The sequence below is a fragment of the Thalassophryne amazonica genome, chromosome 20, assembly GCF_902500255.1.
Source record: "Thalassophryne amazonica chromosome 20, fThaAma1.1, whole genome shotgun sequence".
Lineage (NCBI taxonomy): Eukaryota > Metazoa > Chordata > Actinopteri > Batrachoidiformes > Batrachoididae > Thalassophryne > Thalassophryne amazonica.
In genome coordinates this window covers 2,556,036-2,562,035 of record NC_047122.1, presented here as the reverse complement: position 1 = coordinate 2,562,035, position 6,000 = coordinate 2,556,036, and positions in this window count along the sequence as shown.

Sequence of the window (6,000 nt, the reverse complement as noted above, 5' to 3'; positions counted from 1 at the left end):
GAAGTTCCCAGAGGTGTTTAGCACTTGTTGGCCCCTTTGCCTTCACTCTGTGGTCCAGCTCACCCCAAGCCATCTCTATTGGGTTCAGGTTCAGTGACTGTGGAGGCCAGGTCATCTGCCGCAGCACTCCATCACTCTCCTTTCATTCATAGTTTTGATGCCTTCAGTGAGAATCTACAATGTACTAGTCATGAAAATAAATGCATTGAATGAGCACAATAGAGATCTAGTATTCATGCGTCAAGCTGAATTTTATGAAACTGAATGTGTCAAATTTAGTTATTTTTTACAGAAACAAGAACTGTGTGTCACTAGTGGAAATACATTAATAAAATGAAAAATAAATATAATTAACAAAATAAAACCTGAGAACTTCATCAATTGTATCGAAAATCGCCTCGCCAGTGCCGATGTTGCAGACTGGCATGTCAATGATCCTCGACTTCGCCCCTGTGTTTATTAAGGTAGGTGTTTTTGCATTTCTAAGCATCTTCTGCATTTACTCGTGTCTTAGGCCTCTACTGGTGGTTGGCTCTCACTGCGGTATTGTATCACTTCCTGTTCCGGAGCACAGCGGTGTTTTGCTGTATGTGTTAGCTGTTTAATCTGTGCAGTTAGATTGATCTAGTTAACTAGATAATGATTTGTTTCACAGTGTAATCTTCACGTGCTTTAACTAAAGCACTCCCTATGCTGAATCACCTCTAAATTATTTACACATTATTCACTTCGTGTGTTTTTAGGAATCCGCTAGCTTAGTGTAGCTACTAGCTCTTAGCCGGTTTAGCATGGCGGCTTCTCCTGTCTCTCCCGCACTTTTCTGCTCTGGGTGTGAAATGTTTAGTTATTCCTCGGCCTCCTTTAGCAGTAATGGTACTTGTAATAAGTGTAGCTTATTCGTAGCTGTGGAGGCCAGGCTGGGCGAATTGGAGACTCGGCTCCGCACCGTGGAAAATTCTGTAGACCTGTAGGTCCTGTAGTCGGTGCGGACCAAGGTAGCTTAGCCGCCGTTAGTTCCCTTCCAGCAAATCCTGAGCAGCCGGGAAAGCAGGCCGACTGGGTGACTGTGAGGAGGAAGCGTAGTTCTAAACAGAAGCCCCGTGTACACCGCCAACCCGTTCACATTTCTAACTGTTTTTCCCCACTCGGCGACACACCCGCCGAGGATCAAACTCTGGTTATTGGGGACTCTGTTTTGAGAAATGTGAAGTTAGCGACACCAGCAACCATAGTCAATTGTCTTCCGGGGGCCAGAGTAGGCGACATTGAAGGAAATTTGAAACTGCTGGCTAAGGCTAAGCGTAAATTTGGTAAGATTGTAATTCACGTCGGCAGTAATGACACCCGGTTACGCCAATCGGAGGTCACTAAAATTAACATTGAATCGGTGTGTAACTTTGCAAAAACAATGTCGGACTCTGTAGTTTTCTCTGGGCCCCTCCCCAATCGGACCGGGAGTGACATGTTTAGCCGCATGTTCTCCTTGAATTGCTGGCTGTCTGAGTGGTGTCCAAAAAATGAGGTGGGCTTCATAGATAATTGGCAAAGCTTCTGGGGAAAACCTGGTCTTGTTAGGAGAGACGGCATCCATCCCACTTTGGATGGAGCAGCTATCATTTCTAGAAATCTGGCCAATTTTCTTAAATCCTCCAAACTGTGACTATCCAGGGTTGGGACCAGGAAGCAGAGTTGTAGTCTTACACACCTCTCTGCAGCTTCTCTCCCCCTGCCATCCCCTCATTACCCCATCCCCGTAGAGACGGTGCCTGCTCCCAGACCACCAATAACCAGTAAAAATCTATTTAAGCATAAAAATTCAAAAAGGAAAAATAACATAGCACCTTCAACTGCACCACAGACTAAAACAGTTAAATGTGGTCTATTAAACATTAGGTCTCTCTCTTCTAAGTCCCTGTTAGTAAATGATATAATAACTGATCAACATATTGATTTATTCTGCCTTACAGAAACCTGGTTACAGCAGGATGAATATGTTAGTTTAAATGAGTCAACACCCCCGAGTCACACTAACTGCCAGAATGCTCGTAGCACGGGCTGAGGCGGAGGATTAGCAGCAATCTTCCATTCCATCTTATTAATTAATCCAAAACCCAGGCAGAGCTTTAATTCATTTGAAAGCTTGACTCTTATTCTTGTCCATCCAAATTGGAAGTCCCAAAAACCAGTTTTATTTGTTATTATCTATCGTCCACCTGGTCGTTACTGTGAGTTTCTCTGTGAATTTTCAGACCTTTTGTCTGACTTAGTGCTTAGCTCAGATAAGATAATTATAGTGGGCGATTTTAACATCCACACAGATGCTGAGAATGACAGCCTCAACACTGCATTTAATCTATTATTAGACTCTATTGGCTTTGCTCAAAAAGTAAATGAGTCCACCCACCACTTTAATCATATCTTAGATCTTGTTCTGACTTATGGTATGGAAATAGAAGACTTAACAGTATTCCCTGAAAACTCCCTTCTGTCTGATCATTTCTTAATAACATTTACATTTACTCTGATGGACTACCCAGCAGTGGGGAATAAGTTTCATTACACTAGAAGTCTTTCAGAAAGCGCTGTAACTAGGTTTAAGGATATGATTCCTTCTTTATGTTCTCTAATGCCATATACCAACACAGGGCAGAGTAGCTACCTAAACTCTGTAAGTGAGATAGAGTATCTCGTCAATAGTTTTACATCCTCATTGAAGACAACTTTGGATGCTGTAGCTCCTCTGAAACAGAGAGCTTTAAATCAGAAGTGCCTGACTCCGTGGTATAACTCACAAACTCGAGTCAGAGCTCTATTGAGCTGAGTATTCCTTTAACTTTAACTAGTAATGACTTCATGACTTTCTTTGCTAATAAAATTTTAACTATTAGAGAAAAAATTACTCATAACCATCCCAAAGACGTATCGTTATCTTTGGCTGCTTTCAGTGATGCCGGTATTTGGTTAGACTCTTTCTCTCCGATTGTTCTGTCTGAGTTATTTTCATTAGTTACTTCATCCAAACCATCAACATGTTTATTAGACCCCATTCCTACCAGGCTGCTCAAGGAAGCCCTACCATTAATTAATGCTTCGATCTTAAATATGATCAATCTATCTTTGTTAGTTGGCTATGTACCACAGGCTTTTAAGGTGGCAGTAATTAAACCATTACTTAAAAAGCCATCACTTGACCCAGCTATCTTAGCTAATTATAGGCCAATCTCCAACCTTCCTTTTCTCTCAAAAATTCTTGAAAGGGTAGTTGTAAAACAGCTAACTGATCATCTGCAGAGGAATGGTCTATTTGAAGAGTTTCAGTCAGGTTTTAGAATTACAAAAGGTTACAAATGATCTTCTTATGGCCTCAGACAGTGGACTCATCTTCCACAAGGTTCTGTGCTAGGACCCATTTTATTCACTTTATACATGCTTCCCTTAGGCAGTATTATTAGAAAGCATTGCTTAAACTTTCATTATTACGCAGATGATACCCAGCTTTATCTATCCATAAAGCTAGAGGACACACACCAATTAGCTAAACTGCAGGATTGTCTTACAGACATAAAGACATGGATGACCTCTAATTTCCTGCTTTTAAACTCAGATCAAACTGAAGTTATTGTACTTGGCAGCTAGAGTACTGACGGGGACTAGAAGGAGAGAGCATATCTCACCCATATTGGCCTCTCTTCATTGGCTTCCTGTTAATTCTAGAATAGAATTTAAAATTCTTCTTCTTACTTATAAGGTTTTGAATAATCAGGTCCCATCTTATCTTAGGGACCTCATAGTACCATATCACCCCAATAGAGCGCTTCGCTCTCAGACTGCAGGCTTACTTGTAGTTCCTAGGGTTTGTAAGAGTAGAATGGGAGGCAGAGCCTTCAGCTTTCAGGCTCCTCTCCTGTGGAACCAGCTCCCAATTCAGATCAGGGAGACAGACACCCTCTCTACTTTTAAGATTAGGGTTAAAACTTTCCTTTTTGCTAAAGCTTATAGTTAGGGCTGGATCAGGTGACCCTGAACCATCCCTTAGTTATGCTGCTATAGACTTAGACTGCTGGGGGGTTCCCATGATGCACTGTTTCTTTCTCTTTTTGCTCTGTATGCACCACTCTGCATTTAATCATTAGTGATTGATCTCTGCTCCCCTCCACAGCATGTCTTTTTCCTGGTTCTCTCCCTCATCCCCATCCAGTCCCAGCAGAAGACTGCCCCTCCCTGAGCCTGGTTCTGCTGGAGGTTTCTTCCTGTTAAAAGGGAGTTTTTCCTTCCCACTGTCGCCAAGTGCTTGCTCATAGGGGGTCGTTTTGACCATTGGGGGTTTCTGTAATTATTGTATGGCTTTTGCCTTACAATATAAAGCACCTTGGGGCAACTGTTTGTTGTGATTTGGCGCTATATAAATAAAATTGATTTGATTTGATTTGATTAGGGATGGCTATCAATAAGATTTTATCGATATCGATACCATTATTGATTCTGCTTATCGATCCGATTCCTTATCGATTCCCTTATTGATACCTCTTGTGAACTTTTGTGTACTAAAAATAGGCTTTACAAGTTTTCTATGTCAGCGGGTCAAAGAGCTTTTTCTTATCGTGCACCCGCCCTGTGGAACGGTCTTCCTGTGACCGTGAGACAGTCGGAGTCCGTGGACATTTTTAAGTCAAGACTTAAAGCCTATTTTTATTCTCTTTTGTTATATGGCTGGGGGGGCCTGGCTGCCGGTTTGTTTGTCTTTTTGTTTTCCTCCCAGGTGGCGTGCATTTGGGACTGAGTGGCTGTGTTGCTGAGGCTGTCAGGACCTCACCCTGATCACCTGCGACTCGTCAGGACTCACAGCTGAGGTGCATCTGGATGGATTGGAGCATGTTGGCATTTAAGACTGGAGTGCACAGTGTGTATTTGCCAGAGACTCGACCTTGTGACCAGACGGGTGAGATCGTGGTCTCGGGAGCCATCTCATCAGCAGCGGACGCTGAGAATGTCCAGGTTTGATGCACGGTCTGTGAAAGAGGAGGGGGTGAGGTCTCACGCTCGTCAGCACACTTCCTGAGGTACGTTAGATTTTGTGACTAACAGTTATACAGTCAGTAAATGTGGTGTCCCTCACACCTTATTGTATTGAGCTGTTTGTTAGTCATGTATCAGCTTCCACTGCGGTGGAGTTTTGTGAACTGGATGTTCCATGCCTGCAGGTTGGAAGCTGATCAGCAATCAAGCCAGGAAGTGTTTGTTGTTTGTACACCTTTAAGTGTTCTGTGTGTAGAGTGTGGACTCACATAATGGTTCCTTCTTTCACAGACTCGGTTGTTGCGGCCACCTGGGGGGTGTCGGCGGGGTCCTTGGGTCCGAAACAGCTTCTGGCTCCGGACCGTTAGCGCTGCTGGGAGCGCACCACGCCAGGCCGCACCTTTCTGTATTATCACTGTTATGTATTAAATTCAGTTATCCTTTGTACCGTGCTCTGCTTATTTCATACTGGGTCCTTCAAACGCTGGTCGGTTCTCCGAGCTGCGTCCGACACATAACACTCTTTCTTATGAATAGTTTTTATTTTTTTTAATCTGTTTTATTCTTTTACTTCTGTTGTGTGGGCGCCAGAAGAGGAGGTAATGCTGGCCCACCACCAGAGGGCGCCCTGCCTGATGTGCGGGCTTCAGGCACGAGAGGGCGCTGCCACCACGGACACAGCCGGGGGTGACAGCTGTCACTCATTATCTCTTGACAGCTGTCACCCATCTACTCTACAGCATCTCACTCCATAAAGACCAGACGTCATCTCCACCTCGTTGCCGAGATATCGTACTTCTATGGAGGTAACTTTCTCTGCCTGTATTGATTGATTCCAAGAGCTATTGTGTTGCAACTGTCTAACCAGAGGACCGGCGTGGGTCACGACTGTTTCGTCCTACTTCCCGTCAGATAAGTGGTTAAACAGACGCTGCACGAGTGTGTGTTAGAGGTGGAGGTGGCATTCCCACCGTTGTTGTTACT